Below are 20,242 nucleotides of genomic sequence, written 5' to 3' on the forward strand. Positions count from 1 at the left end.
TAGAAGCACAAAGATCAAGATGTCGAAAAGAGATGTACCCAAGCTCAACAAAGATAACTTTCCTACATGGAAAAGATTGATGAAACTACACCTTGGAGGACTTGGAGATCATGCACAAACTACCATTGAAGTGAAACATGTTGATCCAGCAAGAGCCCTAACTGCTGAGGACATGAAGAAAAAGAAAGAACACAATCAGGCGATGTTGGAGATTGCCTCTGCCCTAAGCTATGCCAAATTTGATGATATCAAAGGTTGTGACACTACAAAGAAAACGTGGGATGCCCTAACCGCTATCTATGGAGGAGACAAGAATGTACAAAGAGCCAAATCTGAGAGTCTCAGAGTTAAGTTTGATGACATGAGAATGGAAGAAGCTGAGAATATTGCTCAATATGTTGCTAGGATAAAAGAAGTTGTGAGTGCAATAAAAGGTGCTACTGGTCAAATAGATGATGATATTGTGTTAAGTAAAGTTTTGAGAACACTAATGCCTATTTATGCTATTAGATTTTTTGCAATTCAAGAACCGAGATGTATGGCAGAAATGATCTAACCCTTGAAGGTCTGGTAGGTAGACTCATTGCTTTTGAGCTATCTAACTTTAATAACTCTAAACCTAAAAGTCTTGAATCTGCTTCAAAGCTAAGTTATTATTGAAGGATTCTGAAGAGCCCAAGTAGAAGAAGAGGAGAAAGATAAAGTATGTGTCTAGTGACAGTGATATATACGAGGAAGATGTTGAACAATTGGAAGCACTACTGGCAAGAAGATTCCATATTGTAATGAAGTTGGTCATATTGTTGCAAGATGTGCACAAAAGAAGAGCTATAGAGGTGGTGAAAAGTACAAAAATAGAAGAGAAGATGACAACAGAGATTACAAAGACAAAGGCAAGAAGTCATGTTACATTGCTGAAGAAGAAAGCAAGGATGATTCTGATGAAAATGATGATGAAGTGGTGTATGTTGCAATGAAGGATGAATTTGATGAAGATGAGGCAACTGCACTTGTGACTTGTGTGAAAAAAAATGAGAGATGGATCATCGACAATGGATGCTCACATCATATGACTGGAGACAAAAGTAAGTTCATTACCTTAAACTGTTATGAAGGAAATAGTGTAAGATTTGGTAATGATGCACCATGTTTGATAAAAGGAAAAGGTTATATCCAACTCACAGACAAGATTTCATGTGACAATGCTTATTATGTTGAAGGATTAAATTATAACTTGTTGAGTGTGTCACAATTGAATAATTTGGAATGTAAGGTTGAACTTGAAAGCAAGATTGTTAAGATATATGACATTGATGGAAAGCTGATTGGAAAAGGTGATCAAGCTAGAAGTTATCTATTCTATCTGGATATAGAGGATGCTACTTATCTTGTTGTAAGATTTGATGATGTATGGCTATGGAACAAGAGGTTATGTCATGTAAATTTTGATAACTTGGTTAGTATTAGTAACATGAAGAAAGTGAGAGGTTTGCCTAAGTTGAAGAAACCTGACAACACAATATACAAACAATGTCAGCTAGGCAAAATGACAAAGTCAAGCTTTAAGAGTAAAGCTTATACCTCTAAAGATATACTTGAGATTGTTCATACTGACTTGTGTGGACCAATTGATGTGCAAAGCTACAAAGGAGATAATTACATTATGATGTTTGTTGATGATTATTCTAGAATGATGTCAATTATGTTTCTAAAATAGAAATCTGATGCTTTTCAAATGTTTAAGTGGTATTTGGCAAGAGTTGAGAAAGAAATAGGTAAAATTCTAAAATGTTTGAGATCAAATAGAGGAGGATAATTCACATCAAATGAGTTTGAGATGTTCTATAATGACAGAGAAATCAAAAGATAGACATTTGCACCTAGGACCCCTCCACAAAATGGTATTGCTGAAAGAAGAAACATATCTATAATGGACTATGGAGAAGAATGTTGCTTTGAAATACTAGAGAGAAGCTGTAAGTACAACTATCTATACTTTGAATCATGTGCAAGTCAAGAAAGGTACTCATTCTACACCTTTTGAACTATGGTATGGACACTCACCCAATGTGAAATATTTTAGGTATTTGGAAGTAAATGTTACATTCTTAAAGATGTTAGGAATGGAAATATTGATGCTAAAAGTGAGGAAGGAATATTCCTTGGTTACTTCACAAGAAGTAAGGCTTATAAGTGTTTAAATACTAACACTAACAAAGTTGTGGAAAGTGCAAATGTGAACTTTGATGAATATATAGAAGTACATAAGGCTGAACCTATAAAAGAACTAGAAGAATACAAATTATTTGTATACTTTTATGAAGGAATTCCTATTGAAGAAAATGTTGTAAATCGAGTTGGAAACCAATAGCAAGTTTCAATGACTGCCGAGTCACACCCTGTGAATGCCGAGTTGCATTTAGGAACCGAGCTGCATTCAGCTATCGAGTTACAAAATGAAGTGAATGCACACTCTAATTCTAAAGTTGGTGGACATGAAAGAGATGCTAAGACACTTGTCAGAAATGTACACAATGATTCTGAAGCTGAGAGACAAAATGAAGAAACAAGAGCTACGCCAAGATTGTCTAAATATGTCAAGAGACATCATCCTACAAATCAAATTATTGGAAACAAAGATGCTAGGCCAATGACAAGAAATAGATTGAGAAGTAAATCATGTTTTTTAAGTATGAAAGAGCCCAAAATAGTAAAAGATACATTAGAATATGATGACTGGTACAAGGCCATGGAAGAAGAGATTGAACAAATTCAGAAGAACAAAACATGGAGTTTGGTTCCTAGACCAGAAGACAAAAATGTGATTGGTACCAAGTGGGTATGTAGAAACAAGCTAGACAAAATGGTGAAGTCACAAGAAACAAAGCAAGATTAGTTTGCAAGGGATATGCACAAGAAGAAGGAATCGACTATGGAGAAACATTTGCCCCTGTTGCAAGAATGGAAGGAGTAAGAACTCTATTTGCTTACTCTACATACAAAGGTTTCAAAGTTTATCAGATGGATGTTAAATCTACATTTCTAAATGACATATTAGAAGAAGAAGTTTACATAGAATAGCCAAAAGGTTTTGTTGATGTTAACAATAAGAACATGGTATGTAGACTACATAAAGCTCGATATGGTTTAAAGCAAGCACCAAGAGCATGGTACGAGAAACTTCATAATTATCTTGTGAAGATTGGATTTGAAAGGACTGATGATAACAACAATTTGTACTAAAAGAAAGAGAAAAGAAAAGGTATTATGTTATCTGAAATATTTGTTGATGATATCATATTTGGAGGTCAAGATGCTTTATGTAAGGATTTTGCAAATCAGATGAAGCAAGAATTTGAAATGTTTATGTTTGGAGAGATCATTTTTTTGGTGGGATTGCAAGTATATCAGATGAAATATGGTATATACATCACTCAGTCAAAGTATGTTAGAGAGATATTGAAGACATTTGGACTACAGGATTCCAAACCAGTAAGTACACCTGGGGTGAAAGCACACAAGTTGACAAAGATTGATGATTCAGCTGAGGTGAATTAAACATTATATAGGTCTATGATTGGAAAATTGCAATATGTAGTACATAGTAAACTTGATATTGCATTATCAATAGGGATAGTTGCAAGATTCTCTACTAATCCCAGGGAGAATCATTTAATGGCTATGAAGAGAATAATGAGATATCTGAAAGGAACATAAGAGTTTGGTTTATACTACAAGAAGAATGAAAATTTTGAATTGAGAACCTACATTGATGTTGATTGGGCTAGAAACATCGATGACAAAAAAAGCACTAGAAGAGGAGCATTTTTCTTAGGTAAAAGACTAATTACATGGATGGGTAATAAACAAAGTTGTACTGCCCAGTCTACTGCGGAAGTAGAATATGTTGTTGCTACTGTTAACTGCACAAACATTGTATGGATCAAATAGCTACTCAAAGGAATGAAGGAAGAAATCATAGAACCAGTGATACTTTATTGTGATAATACAAGTTTTATTAATATATCAAAGAATCTAGTAATGCATACAAAGACTAAGCACATTGCAATCAAGTATCATTATGTAAGAGAGTTAGTTCAAGATAAAGAGGTGAAGATGGAATATGTTAACACAAAGGAGAAAATTGTCGATATCTTCACCAAAGCACTACCTAAGGATGCTCATGAGTATCTAAGAGGTAAACTAGGGGTGATACCCCTATCAAAGGCTATATAAGAAATACGAGGACTGCCTTGCATCAAACAAGTTGATTGTCCAATATTACAAGTTGATGTAGAGGATCTTACTTTAGGAGCTGCCTAAAGTATTCACAGAGTTGAAACTTCTAATAAGTCACACAAAGGTGACAAAAGGAAGAAACTGAAGAAATTCCAAAAGCCTATATCTGCATGTCTTAAAGATGACAATTTTTTTAGGTATATGTCTTTGGCATTGTTGTCAAAGAGGGAGATAATGTTGCTGATCAATAGTATTACTAAAGAGGGAGACATCTAGAGATTGTTGACAAAGAGGTTGACGATATGTTGATATTGCTGATCAAAGAGGAAGAAAGTAAAAGAAAGTTAATCAAGGGAGAAATCATAATCTACCTAGTAAGAGGGAGATATAAGAAGGAACTCAGAGGGAGTTATAAGAAAGAGTTTTTGTAACCTAGTCAGAAGATGGAAGTTGTTGATAGAGGGAGTAATGTTGATACAAGTTTTCTTTTTGGTATTGTCTTATTGTTTTAACTAAGTTAGTTTGGTTGAACAAGATGTTCATCATTTGATTAACTTGGTTGATCAGTTTGGTTTTCCATCAATGCCAAAGAGGGAGATTGTTGAAATCTGATTGAAAAGATCATTGACTAAGAAAGATTGTTATAAGGAATATTGTTATGTGTTTCAATCATTGTTTTGTCACTGATGTCAAACCTACTATTTGTTGGTAAGACAATTGCTTATAAGATTCAAGTACTATCACTTAGTTGATTGATGAAGAGTATTTGATCAATAAGAGGTAACAATAGCATCTAGAGGAAAGGTTGAGTTATGCTTATGTAATGAAGTACAAGGATTAGTTAAGACAGTGGTAACATGATGCATTGATTATCTACTTAAGGTTACAAATGGTGGCTACACTAAGAAAGTTTAGAAGAACACGTGATACAAAGTTTGTCTGCCAAGCTTGACTGAGTGGATAGTAGGTGTCGAGCGAAGTTAGTGCAAGTCGAGTAGAAAATCAGTTGGAGATGAGTAAATGCAAATTCTAGTGGATGTCGAGCAAGACAGTTAATGCCAAGTAAAGTTTAGTAGGTGTTGAGCACCAGTAAACTTTAGTTGATGCCGAGTGATTTCATAGAGGATGTCGAGTAACACACTGTGTGTCGAGCATTAGAAGATTGATAATGTCGAGTTGCTACATTATTTTAAAGATCATGAATTCGATGAATCTAAGCCAAAAAGTTTGTTTTCTTGGATTTTGTGAACCAAGTGGAAGATAAGGATGATGAGCTGGTGGCACAAAATTTTAGGTAAACCATTTTGAGGCGAATTCAAAGTGGATTCTAGAGGAAGTTTCTAGAATAGACAAGATATGGGGTAGATACATTGTATCCTGCCTAATCCATCTTAACCCTAATTTGGATGATGGAGAATGGGCAATAAAATATCTTAATTTCCTATTTATAGGAATGTCTGGTCATGAAGCAAGGTTGTCATGTGCGAGAACCCAAGGGAGACAAGAAGTCATAGGATTTTGTTTCATCAAGTGACCTAAGAGAAGAGTCTACAATGACATGTTAAGAAAGAAGGATTAAGGAGATGTATGCTTGAAGGGTGAACAAGCTATCAGAGTTGCAAAGAATGAAGGCCAAGCAGAATGGAGGACTAAATAGAGATCTATAATCTGCAAGAATAGTTGTAAGTTGTATCAGATCAAAGCTCTATTGTTATTCTCTAACAATTGTATTAGTCTAGGGTAAATCCTTTGGATTAAAGTTGACTTAACAGTCATTTGTAAATCCTTTAACAAGGTGGAATTCCAAGTGGATGGCCTAAAGTCCCCTAACAAGGCTCACTTCTAACAGGGTGATTGAAATCCTTTAACAAGGTCACATTTAACATTGTGTATTGTAACCTTTAACAAGGTTGGCCTTTCACATGGCATCACTTTAGAAGAGTGAAAAAGTAGTAGCATGTTACTGGTGGTTTTCCCAAATTGGGTTTCCACATAAATCATTGTGTTATGTGTCTTGATGAATCTGTTATGTTTCATGCTTTACAATTCTGCAAATTGATTTGACAATAAGCTGCAAGTTTAAGTGATTGCATATTCATTTGAATGTATGCATGCATATGAATGTTTTATGGGTTCACTAAGCTATGAAAATTTTTATTTATACATTTGGACCTTGGATAACTAATTTACCCCCCCCCCCCCCCCCCCCTCTCAGTTATTCTAAAGTAATTCCAACGAATGGCTCCTCCATAAATCCTTACTGTGGAATCATCATGGTTTTTGGGGATATGGAAGAGGATACCTTGTACAATGTACATAGAAAAGAAGAGGTCTAGAAAAGCATGGCTGCTATTTTTGATGTTATGCCCTAGGCAAGCCTTTGGTGCATGGCTAGGTGATCACAGTGCTAGCAAGTGGGATTTGGTGGATTGAATGTGTTAGATACTTCAATATAAGAGTTTCAAAAGGAGGATGGATGTGTGAGGAATCCATGTGCCAAATGAGGAGGCTCCAATACTAGTTTTGTTATGAATTTCATTAGACCCTAGTGAATGCTGGTTGGAAATGCTTGAAACCCTTGGTTTTAGGCTTAAAAATAGCAAATGGGTGCACAGACAGGTTGAGGACTTGAGACCCACAAAATATTGAAGCTTTCCAGAAAGGGTATCCACAATGGAGGTTAATTTGTCACCTTATTGAGAGAAATTTAGAGTTTTAGCCCACAAACCACCTTTGGAGGCCTAATTCTACTAGGTCTAATTAGGACAATTTTGTAAAGTTTGAGGGAATCAATAAGAATACCTATGGATTTTGAGTCCAAGAGGTTAGGGGAGGACTAAAAACCATAAATTTGCATTCTTGAATCCATTTTGAAGGAAGAATGTTCATTTTTTGGTACAGTTGTGATCTTGAGGAATGGGTGGGAATGTCCTTAGGATAAGTGCAAGTTGTAAAATCAGCGGTGTAGCTAGATGGTGAAGTGTGGAGGGTAGGATAGACATCCTCTTGAGGTTAGGGTGACAAAGGGGAGCCCTAATAGGCTAGAAGAGAGCCTAGGTGAGTCCTTTGAGAAGGAAAGGACTAGTAAGCAATCCAACTTATGTCACTGGGGCTAATAAAGAATTAATGCCCACATCAAGCATGACTGATATCCTGACTTGAATCATAAAGATCCAACTCATCTTGTGTAATCCATGAATTGTCTTCAATTGGTTTTTCTTTCCATTGAACTAGGTATTCCATGTAGTAAATTTTCCTCTAGTGCTTTTACTTATTTGACTACTCAAGATCTTCTCAATGCTAATTATTTTCTTCTTAGGATGATCCATGTTATTTTTCAACTCATCATCTGATTCAAAATACTCAAAGATATTTGCAATGTGGAATATAGGTGAAATGTCCATTTCTTCTAGAAATTCAACTTCAAAATCATTTCCATTGTGAAAATTTCTCAAAATCTTATAAGGACCAAACTTCTTCATTTTTAGCTTACTGTAGATACCAATGAGAAATATGTTATTCTTAAAGTGAATCATAACCTTGTTACCAACTTCAAAAGATTCATATAACCTCCTTTTATCAACTCTCTATTTATATTCTAGATTACTATATTCTAATTCATTTTAACCTCCTCATGTAAAGCCTTCATGAAATCTGTGAATTCCTCAGTTTCAACACCTTTCTTGGTCTGAAGGTTTAGGTCTCTCAATTTAGTAGTTCCCTTAGAATTTATTCTAGTAACAATCTCAAAAGGTGTCTTCTTAGTGCTCATGTTCATAGAATTATTGTGTATGAAATTTTCTTGTGCCAAAATAATATCCCAATTAGTAGGCTTATCTCCAATCAAACATCTCAACAAGTTACCCAAACTTCTATTCAAAACTCCAGTCTGTCCATCTGTTTGTGGATAAAATGTATAACTAAACTTTAACTCTGTATTTAACTTCTTCCAAAGTGTCCTCCATAAATAACCAGTAAACTTAGTATCCCTATCTGAAACAATAGTTTTAGGAAACCCATGCAATCTTACCACTTCCTTAAAGAATAATTCAACCACATGTACAACATTAGATGTCTTCCTACAAGGTATGAAATAAGTCATCTTTGAAAATCTTTCAACTACCACAAAAATGGAATCATTACCTCTTCAAGTTCTGGGAAAACCAAGAACAAAATTCATATTGATATCTTCCCAAGGTTATCAGGTATAGGAAATGATGAATATAATCCCAAATTCTGACAAGTTCCTTTTTTTGTTTGACAAATTCTACAACTTCTCACCATCTTCTACACATCCTTATAAATCTGCAACCAAAAGTACCTATTTGAAATCAACTTCATTGTCTTATCAATCCCAAAATGTCCAACAAGTCCACCACTATGCTTCTCCTTTATATTGTTCTCTCTCATAGACCCCCTAGGTATACATAATTGAATTCCCTTAAATAGCATATCTTCCTAAATGAAATAATCAATTCACTTATCTCTCAACATTTGTTCTTTACAAGCTTTCCAAGGTTTTGCAAAATCAGGACCAGTTTCGAATAAATACTTCAAATCATTACAACCAAGTACCTCAACTATCATTTTTGTCAACAAATTCCTTCTTCTACTCAAAGCATCAATAACCTTATTTGACTGTCCACTCTTATGTTTCAAGGAAAAGGAAAAGTTCTACAAAAACTCAACCCACTTCACATGTCTCTGATTCAACTTATTCTGACTTCCCAAATACTGCAAAGCTTTATGGTTAACTTATACAACACAAAATCTTTAGGTATCAAATAATGTATCTATTTCTTCAAAGCTTGTACAATAGCATAAAATTCTTGATCATAAACTAAATATTTTCTCTTAGCATTATTCAATTTCTCACTAAAGAAAGCTGCAAGTCTTCCTTATTGACTCAAGATAGCTCCAACAACACTTCCACTAGCATCACATTCAACTTGAAAAACTTTACTGAAATCAAGAATCAAGTGTAGGCAATTCAACAATCTTCTATTTTAGTGTTTCAAAACTCTTTTGTGCTCCATGTGTCCACTTGAAATCCCTTTATCTCCTCTCACAGTCTCAGTTATATCATTACAAACATAAGTGAAATTTATGGTGAACTTCCTATAAAAACTTGAAAATCCATGAAATACCTCTGCAACATTCTCAGGTGTAGGCCGACCAAGAATAACTTTCACCTTTTTAGGATCCATCTTCAAACCATCAGCCGAAAAATTTACAAAAAAAAAAAAAACTAAGATACACAATTTCTTCCTTCATAATTGAACATTTCTTTAGGTTAATCAACAACTTCTCCTCTTTCAATCTCTGCAATACTTGTTTGACATGCTCAAGATGCTCTTCCTCAGTTTTACTGAATATCAAAATGTTATCGAGATATACAATCACAAATTTACCAAGAATCTCTTCAAAACCTCATTCATCAACCTAATAAAAGTATTAGGTGCATTAGTTAGACCAAAAGGCATAACCAACCACTCATACAAACCTTCATTAGTTTTAAAAGAATTTTTCCATTCATCTCCTTCTCTAATTCTAATATGATAGCCACTTTTCAAATCAATCTTGGTAAAATATTTTGCTCCACTCAAACTATCCATTATGTCATCCATCATAGGCAAAAGAAATCTAGATTTCACTGTTATCCTGTTTATAGCTCTAGAATCAGTGCACATTCTCCATTCTCCACTCTTTTTGGGTGTTAGCACAATAGATACTGCATAAGGACTCAAACTTTCTCTAATCAAACCATTCTCAAGAAAATCTTGTAGTTGTCTATTCAATTCAACCTTTTCATCATGTGTCAATCTATGCAGTGATTTATTAGGAAAACTAGCTCCAGGTATCAAATCCATACAATGACTAATGCTTCTCACATGTGGTAAACCATTAGGTGCATTATCATAAATAATGTCTTGAAACATTGATAACAAGGATTCAATCTCAGGTGCATGTTCTAACTCATCTTGTTTCTCCATCTTTCTAGGAAATAAAGCAAAGCAAACATTATGTTCTTTCACATCTCTAGAAAATTGATTACCTTCAACCAAATATACTTTGACTTGGTACAATGGTTCTCCTCAGGTTTCTCTACCAAGGACAACAATATTTGTTTCTTTCCATTTACCAAAATAGTAAATTACTTCAATCTACCATCATGCAAAGCTTGTCTATCATACTACCAATGTCTACCCAAAAGAATATGCCAACAATCCATAGGCATAATATCACACAAAACTTCATCATGCTAATTCCCAATTTTGAATTTAACAAGGCATTTCTCACTTACAAGTAATTTATGCTCCTTTAGGATCCAAGAAACATGATACAATCTAGGATATCTCAATCTCTCCAACTATAATTTGTTAACCATCGATGTCCTTAGATGCCAAATTATCAAAACTTCCACTATCAATGATTACCTTGCAACATTTTCCAGCTATCTTACATTTGGTTTTGAGCAAACTTCTTCTTAAGGCACACTCTCCGTCAACTTCTTCATTCCACAAGATCCTTCTTAACATCAGGTTCTCACCATTTTTAGGTTCATTATGTGTTTCAACAACTTCCTCACAAGCCAAATTGCTTATGTTATTACCTCCAACCTTCTTTCCAGAGTTAGTACATTCAAAAACTCTATGTCCTTCTTCTCCACATTTATAGTAACTTTAAACCAACATCTTTCTTCTCTTTTTCAACCATTATTATTCCTAGTGTAACCAGTATAGCTACCTCTAGTATAATTACCTCTTTTACCATCAGGTTCTTCCTTCCATTCTGATTTTCCTTTATCTTAAATTGTGTTGTCATATCTATTACCTTCTCCATATGTTCTAACTTTGATTCTTTAAAATATGCCATCTCTTCCTCTCTATCTCTGATGATGTTTCTTTGCTAATCTTTCTTCATCCTTCAAAACGTATTGATATGCTTCTTCTACATCATCCATCTTAACATAATTGATCTCATCTTGAATTGATGTCCTCAAACCATTCAGGTGTCTAGCCACTTTCTTAACTTCATCATCTACGTGTCCAGATTTGATATCCTATCTTTAAAATTCCTTAGTATATTCTTGCACACTCATGTCCTTTTATCTCAAATTTTGTATTTTTCTCAACAAATTCACCTGGTAATCAGCAGGGAGAAACTTCTTCTTCATATTTCCAATCATCTTTGCCCATGTCTTGATCTTTTCTTTTCCCTTTTTTGGTCTCTCAGTTTGCAAATGATCCCACCAAAGTGAAGCATGACCCTTCAACTTTGTGACTACTATCTTAACCTTCTTGTTATCAGGAGTACCTTTATACTCAAAGTATTTATCCATCTTAGCAATATGATCTAATACAACATTAGTCTCAAGACTTCCATCATAACGAGAAACTTCAACAACAGGTCTAACATTCATCCTAGAAAAAACCCTCAGAAGCCTTTCCTCATCTTGTTTAACATCAATTTCAAGGCTAGGATTCGGTGTTACATCTTCATCATCACTAACATCTTCAAGATGTACACCTCTTCGCTGTGTTGTTTCTATAGATTCAAGTCTCGCTATAATATGCCTCAACCTGTCCATAATAGAATTATCAACATTTCCTCTACCATGAACCATCTTGACAATAATTTCTGCAAGATCGTAACTTTCTACAAGTTATACGTCAGATTTCAGATTTGTCACCCTACAACTAAATTCAACAAGGTTCTCCACGATCCAAGCCTAAAGAAAGAACTCACCCTAATACCACTTGATGCAAGGAGAGATTCAAAGACACCATGTGGAATAAACTCAACTTAAATCAATCAATGCTCCCTGCTCAGAGATGCACACAGAATATAGACATGGAACTATAGTGAACACAAGGCCAGATGCAACAAATTTGTAGGTGTAATTATTTTACTTCACATATAAAGAAACTATAACATGCCCGACTATGAGACCTTCTGGGTTGCAACCTTATACAAAACAATAATTTTACAATCTAAGAGTCTTAGCTCACATCTTCTATTTCTCTCCTCTAAGAATGTTAATCCTACGTTTATCTGAGCTTCTTTTATAACTAGCTAAGCCACGAGTTGGCTAGTCAAGCATTCAATTACAATATAGGTCCATACTTGGAAGAGTAAACCAAGATCCACACAAAGATTAATATGAAATGACGCACACTTAAAGTTAGGTCCACATGTGTGTTAGGAGTCAGTTCCTAACTATGCAAGATGTCATGTAATCAACAAAAATTGCACCAATCAGAACAATACACTTCACTAGATGAAAACAAAAAGAAAATAGTGTTAGAGTAGGGTTGTTGTTCCAACAAATAGGACCACAAAGAATGACACAAAAATCAAGGAATATAGAACATTAGAATTTGTGTGATTAGGAAAAGGATCTAGGATAGGTCCTCGACATGATGAAAATTACACATAACATGAAACAAAAGCAACAAAGACTACTTCACGAATAACAAACTGGTACAGAAAATAAACATTTTTGGTTGATGCAAGATTTATCAAAGACCCAAGATACTCCTGCATCAAAATTGAGATGTAAAATACTGATAAAGGAAATGCTATCATGTAGTAATACTAAATATATCCATGAGAAATACAAATACCTTTGTAGATGCAATTTATTTTAATATGTGATCAAGTATGCAAGTGTAATAGCCTTGACTCAAAGAAACCAAAAGGAAACTATAGAAGTCAAAACCTCATGAATAGGAATGCATGTGACATGCCACGATGAAGGATGGAAGAACTTGAATGATTTGGATGATAGATCTTCTCCTTAGAAGCCAAATTCCACTACCACCTTGAAGGAAGAAGCTTGATGCAAGTAGGAGATGCTTGATCTTGATGAATGTCTTGAAGTGATTGAAGAATTCTTTCTTGAAGTATCATGTATAGTATAAGCTTGATCATGTGTGTGGATGGATGAAAATGAAATTCCCAAGCTTCCTTATATACTAGTTTTCACGATTAAACAATTGGAAAACTTGAGGCCCTTTGGGCCTTGGGATTCAAATTCCTCTAGGAAGACATCAACTCAGGTCAACCTCTTGTAGAATAGGTCAACCTCTTCTAGATTAGGTCAACTTGAGTTGACCTCTTCCAAATTAGGTTGACCTATTCTTGAAGGGGTCCCAAAAAGGGGTTCCTAAAGGCCTCGAAGAAGGTGCAAAAAGAATCAAAAAATTTAGAAATTGTCATAAGATATGACCAAAAAGATGATAAAATAACACCTAAAGGACCATGCTGAAAGATGAAAGATAACCTAGAGAGAGAGAGAGAGAGAGAGAGAGAGAGAGCAAAACCACACTAAAGAGGGCTAAAAGGTCTCAAAATGAAGTGCTTCCATTTTAAGACAATACAATTTGTATGAATGTAAGTCTCCTCTTTGATGTTCAAATGCCACAATGAAGCTATATCTAGGAGGAAGAATGCTTAATGGATGGAGAAGAACTTGAATACTAGGATGGATGAATATGAATACCTTGTGTGCTTGAAAATCCTTTCAAATAAACTTGGTTTCTTGAAATATCTTTGAATACACCTTAACCTTGAACATGGATAGCTTGCTTGCCCAATGAATATGCCAAATGGAGAGAGAAGGTCTTCTTTTATAACGATTTTAGAGCAGATGTCAAGAAGGGTTGACTCAAGAAGACATGAAAAACAATATTTGACATCAATCCCAAAATTTCTTTAGAAAAATCATCTGGGTAAGGGACAACCTCATCCCTTACCACCCAACCAAGGATGATCCCATCCTTGATGTGGAGGTGAAAGGGCCTAGAAATATGCTCCAAATCCAAGAAATATTGTAGGATTAGGGAAAATTGGTGATATATGTAAGCAAAATGATAAAAAATGCATTTAAAGCATAATTTATGTGGGTGGGGTAATAAATGGAAAGTTGTGCATATAAATTGGTATCAACATAGAGTTTTGAGCAAGGTTGGAAGAAGCGAGGACCTTGATTTAAGTAATTAAATGCAAAAGGAGGCCCTAATTTACCAAACCACACTAAGAAGGGATAAAATGTCTTAAATGAAAATGTTTCCATTTTAAGATGGTACATAAACTTTATATCCAAGGATGACATATTATTATAGTTGGTTTTACCCTTCATCTTGACCAATACACTAAAATCATTAATGTATAGATGATAAAGAGTATACATTGCTCTTTAAAAAACTCAATCATTATTGTCTACATTGATGACATTCTTATCTTCAATAAGTGTTAGATTAAATTCTATACCATATCTAATAGGTATTTCACACAAGGTAACAAAATCTCTATGCTACTTTGGTAAAGCATTTAGGTTTCATGAAGGAAATATAATGTCTAAAACAAATTTTGGAAGCATGTGAGAAGATGTCAACTCAACTAGAATTATCATCATCTAGGGGTGACTTATACCATCTAATTTCATAGAGCTCCATAGTCTATTTGAATAGACAAACTTATACTCGATATTTTAAAAGTGCTTAGTTTCTCTTAGGTTGCTTGGGTATTGAATAAGCTAACCAAATGTGATAAATAAAAAAATCACTTGAGCTATTTTATGATACAATACATGTGATGAATTAAAATACAAACTATGTTCTCTACGCGAGCTTTGGAAAGAATCTTGAGATAGAAAATGATGTCTCCTAATATACACTTAGAGCGTTTCTAATGCACCATGACCACCCATTTCGTTCCAACTATAAACCTTTACCATGGTAGTTTGGATCCCATCTATGAAAAGGACTTATGTCACAATCTGTATATGCAAGCAATGAATGACTACATGCTAATCTAAAAAGAAATTGTAACCATAGAATTAGAACGATCTTGAACATTCAATGGTCATCTAAAGTAGTAATCCTATCCTGAGCAATTGTACCTCAACTTTTGATTCTACATATGTGGTGATTGTCTTAACCCATCCAACTTAAACCTATTCAATTAAAAACATTAGATCTCAAATTATTTCTCTAAATCACCACTGAAGAATGTGGTCTCAACATCCATTTTCTTTGACACTCAATCATATGTCATTATTATGCACCAACTATTTTTGTGAAACCAAACCTATTTATGAGAAAAATATCTCAGCAAAGTCCATACCATCAATTTGGTAATAACCTTTAGCTACCATTTTCTTATCAAATAGTGAAAACTAAGCAATGATAATTACTTGGAATGTACTAAAAGAATAATAAATATGATATGAACATTGCCAATTATATCACAACATGATCAAGTTCATTTATGGATTACATGTTGTAACAACAATTTATTTTGTGTAATTTAATCAATGCCAAAAAAAATTCTTGTTATCCTTAAATACCAAAAACCACAAGAGACTCGTAGGAATGTACCTATAGGAACTTTAAAGAGATGTAAGAGTAATTACTTATCAACAAGAGAATCTCTCCCTAGTTTTATCAATTTATACTTTTAAGGAGGTTTGCCTCAAAATAATAGAGCTTGAAATAAGAACTCAATATTTTGAATGAAGAAAAAAATTGAGGAAATGATTGAGAACCTCAAAACAATCATAGGTTTAAAGTTATTAAATAAAGAAAAGAAACATTTATTTGAAAAATCTAAAATAAAAGAGAATCACTACTAACTTTTGTTAGCATTTTATTCTGTCTCTTATGAACAACACATTTTGGAACTATGAATAAACCTCTCTTCAAATTCTAGAAGGAATCTCCTTAAAAAATGAAAATGACCATAGATTCTAAGCTATGAACAAAGTACACTTTTCAAAAGTATAAAGGATCTCTCTAAAGGGACTTGCATAAATAAAATAATTGAAATGCCTACCACTCTATCTTTTAACCTTATGAATTATGTCAACAAGTTTATTTCAGTAGTTGCAATTAAGTGAGACATCAATTGAACTAAACATAGAAAAAAGCGTTTTACCAGCTAAAATTATAGGTTCTTTTTTACTATCATACGTAAAAAATAGAACTTGACACATGCAAATTTAATAAAAGATTTAAAAGATTGAATAACTTATATCCATTCAAGTCTAAAGTTGAGATTAACTTTAGTGATAACATAAAGGTTGGAGCTATTTTTCAAAATTTAAACCAGTTACTAGAATCAAGTATATTTATCACACATACACCACATACTTAAAGCTTAATCATTTAAGCAATGTACACGTAGCTTCAATTATCATCAACAATCACTTACATTGTAAATATCCTTAACCAAAATATAGGTTAACACACAAATTTTCAAACCAAAATATAGAGTTTCCAACATAAATTTACATTTTTTTTTTGTATTTTGATTATTATTTTAAAATTAGACACAATGCAATAAATTAACACAATATAAACACATAAATAAATTAAAATGAATACACACAATATTTGTACCTATTTAATGCTTAAGGATTGTTAAAAAAGAACATCATGATATTCATTGCCACAACCTTAGAAATCTAGAATATAAATGTACATAAATAGAATTTGTAACTTTAAAACTAAAGAATTAATATTAAATCTATCGTGCAAGTAAAGCCCTAACCAACTCATCCATTAACCCTAGCTAAAATTCCAAAATAAAGTACCTAGTCATATCGTCCACTAACTCTAACTAAAATTCATTTGAATTCACAAATATACACCATGTATGAATCTTTGTACCAATTTCAAAGAACTATGTCCTCTTGCTTTGAGATTAGAAGGATTTCATCGTTAAATTTATTGACTTTTGATGTCACACAATCATTGTCATGAGAATAGAAAAATATTTTTAATTATAAATCTAAAAGTGTGCATTTGTTCCCACAAACCTCCCTTTATATTCCCACCAAATCTAGATATGAGCTCGAATGTTATTTAAAAAAAAAAACTTTGCATTTTAAAGGCAAGTTAAAGGTATAAAAAAAACCATTTAGGATTAAATGTCACTAGTTATTTTTCTTTATGTATTAAATCAAAATTATAATATACTTATATAATGATATGTTGAATTAACTATATTTAGTCTAGGAATATTAGACCTTTGCCTAAAAAAATTTATTTACACACAAAACCATAATTATACATTGGAAACTCAAGTTAGAAGACAGAAGGTGGATTCAATAATTACATACATAGTAACATGCAAAGTGTCTGTCCTTAAAAGTAACATTACAAAAAACTTTGAAAGTTATAATTTAATCATATTAGAACCGAGCAAAACTTAGTCTTACCTCTCATATTTTCCTATTAGAGTCAATCAAACTTATCCCTATCTAATTTTTTTTTCTTTAAATTATAGTTTAAAAAATCATTATTCAAAAGATAAACTATATAAAATTGTTCTATATATTCACTTATATGTGTTCCTCTATATGACGATGTTCATTCACAACAATAGGCTTCAAAAAACAAGTGAATGAGGTCTATAAGTTATTATCATTAAGAAAGAGACACATATGCACTTAAAACACTTAATTCATAAATTATCAAAATAAATCTATATATTGCATACAACATAGCTTGATTTGTGAGGAGAACTTGAGATCAATAAATACTTTCCCTTTTAGTTTAGATTATTCCACCAACCACCTAGAATCTCCAATAATCAATAATCAATAATCAATATTTTGTTGATGATATGCTTTTCAAAGTCCTAGAAAATGCCAAAGGGATGTTGTTTAATTGGTGAGGATGATTGTATGAGATGTAGTAGCCATTCATGAAGGTTCAAATCCTTGGAGGCAGGCCCAAATTTGATGGAGCCTCTTGAACGTGACTGTTTAGGTCAAGAAAGGTTGTAGTTTAGATATATGCTAACTCAAATATTTGTAATTCACTATATAAAAGCTATTGTAAAGTTATTTTTTTAATATTCTTTTGAAGCTCTACTTGTTGACATTTTTTTTTGTAATCAACATTATTCAATAACAATAAAAAAATCATTGTAATCTACTTTATAAAAGTGAGATGGAGACGTTTAACCCATGCAACTAAGCCTAATGAAGTTTAGGACTCTACGAAGCTACTTAACCTAAAAAAGGCCAAGACCCTATGTTAGTTCTTATGTACGGTTTTTGAAGTTGAGCACTTGTGAGATTGAACTCATTATTTTTTCCAAGTCTATTTTTCTAATTTCTCTTATAAAATTTTCTCATAACAAAGACCTTAATTTCTTTGTTATTTATGGAATAGATTTTAAAATAGAATAGGTTTCGAAATGAATATTCTATTTACTCATCCACTTTCTAATTTGTTGCATCCACATCTTTTTGCATTTGCAAAATATTTTAAAATTTAAAATTGTTTAATATTTAATTAATTTTTTTAAAAAAAAAATCATAAATCAAAGTATTTTTAATAACCTTTAAATGACCAATAAACACATTACAAATTATCTCACTTTCTTAAAAGTCAAATATTTTCTACTACTATTTATTTTTTTAAGAATAATTTATGAAGTTGATGGTCCTATGCAACTACTACTTTTTTTTTAATATTAGAAATTTGAAAAGTTAATGGTAAGTGAAAAATAAAATAAAGGAATTTATGAAGAGGAAGCCAACATAAAAGAAATTCTACCTATAGAATGGCGCTGGCTATGCTCTAGAAGAATGCACCAAAGTAAATTTTTAATATTTTTCAGATTAAATTTCAACAAAATCCATCGTATTTCTATTTTCCTATCGCAGAGAAACAATTTTAGAGAAAGGTGTATTTTTCTGGAACATAGCCGCGCCCCTAAAGAATCCGTCATTCACTTGTTCTGCATGTTTGCCGCTGCCTGCTTGTTGATTCAGATTCAAAGCTCATGGCCGACTTAAAAAACTTGAAAATACAGTGTTGGTAGGGAAAGCATCCAGATTTGTTTCATTGCCCATCTAATAGTATCAAAACCTTTAAATTAGAGCAGGTGAAAGAAAAATAAATTGCCAATGTTTTCCTATTCTGTCAACGATAAGTTCTAGTCAGTTTAGCAAACGCACCATTTGAGGAGGGGGAAATGAAGATTTTTAAATAGAAAACACACCATTTGAGAAAGGAAACAATTACAATCCCTGGATATAGAAAATGCACCATTTGAGAAACGAAAAAATTTAAAAATTAAGAAATGAAAACTATATAACAGTTACAATCTCTGGATATAGAATAGCTTAAGAGGAAGAAGAACTTACTAAATCCTATAAAGAATGCACAATATAATGTGTCAAAACCTTCAATCATTAGCCATTATCACCATCGCCAAATAAAATCCCAAACAACTATGGCAATATATAATGCCCAAAAACAACTATCGCAAAGGAAATAGTGACACAGTCGACGGAGGAGGAGGGAAAATTAAAGGAAACAAATCAAACGGAAAGAATAGGAAGATTTATAGATTCGATTATGTCAATGAAACAAATCTCGCGGATTCAAAGCTCATGGCCGACTTAAAAAACTTGAATCGCGCGAATTTGATGTTTTGGCGGGCAGGACTGATGGAACGGCACAATTGCAATGCGTTTAACTGATTGCGCTACTGTACTAATATTGCCGCCGACAACCTCCAAGCCTGTCGCAAAATTTTGCAGTTATTACAAATGACTCGATTAAATACGAGAAGACGATGCACAGATAGCGAGTTTCATATCTAATTGCGGTGGTCGCCACCTGTAAATTTTGTCATCCTCTCTATGATACAAGATTGTGACATCTTCCTTGGCCTTGCCATGGCTTCATCAAGGAAGAACCTTTGATGGTTTATGCCTATCGACCGTGCGAAGAACCTTAATAAGAGCCCTCCGATGTCTCCAGCTTATCTCTGGTCGATTCCGATAACACATTATCAAACATGCGTCAGCATTAAAGTCGTTTTTGTATTCAAATAGAGGTAAACTCTACCCATGTTTTATAATAAACATTGCTTCTTAAAGGTAATGAAATTCGAGGCAGATCACAGTACTCCTCCATTATACCTGAATGCACTTTTGTGTCCTACTCTGTTCTACAACTTGGTCATTTGTTAACAT

At 33.3% G+C, this 20,242-nt stretch overlaps 1 protein-coding gene across 1 annotated transcript in view; it reads left to right on the plus strand.

Annotated features, from left to right (window-relative positions):
- The window catches only part of LOC149553981 (indole-3-acetaldehyde oxidase-like), a 222,127-nt gene that overhangs the window by 25,246 nt on the left and 176,639 nt on the right, over positions 1 to 20,242 (plus strand). The gene's annotated exons all lie outside the window — the stretch shown is intronic.

This window comes from Cupressus sempervirens, chromosome 6, assembly GCF_028749045.1.
Source record: "Cupressus sempervirens isolate cs-2001-9-10 chromosome 6, ASM2874904v1, whole genome shotgun sequence".
Lineage (NCBI taxonomy): Eukaryota > Viridiplantae > Streptophyta > Pinopsida > Cupressales > Cupressaceae > Cupressus > Cupressus sempervirens.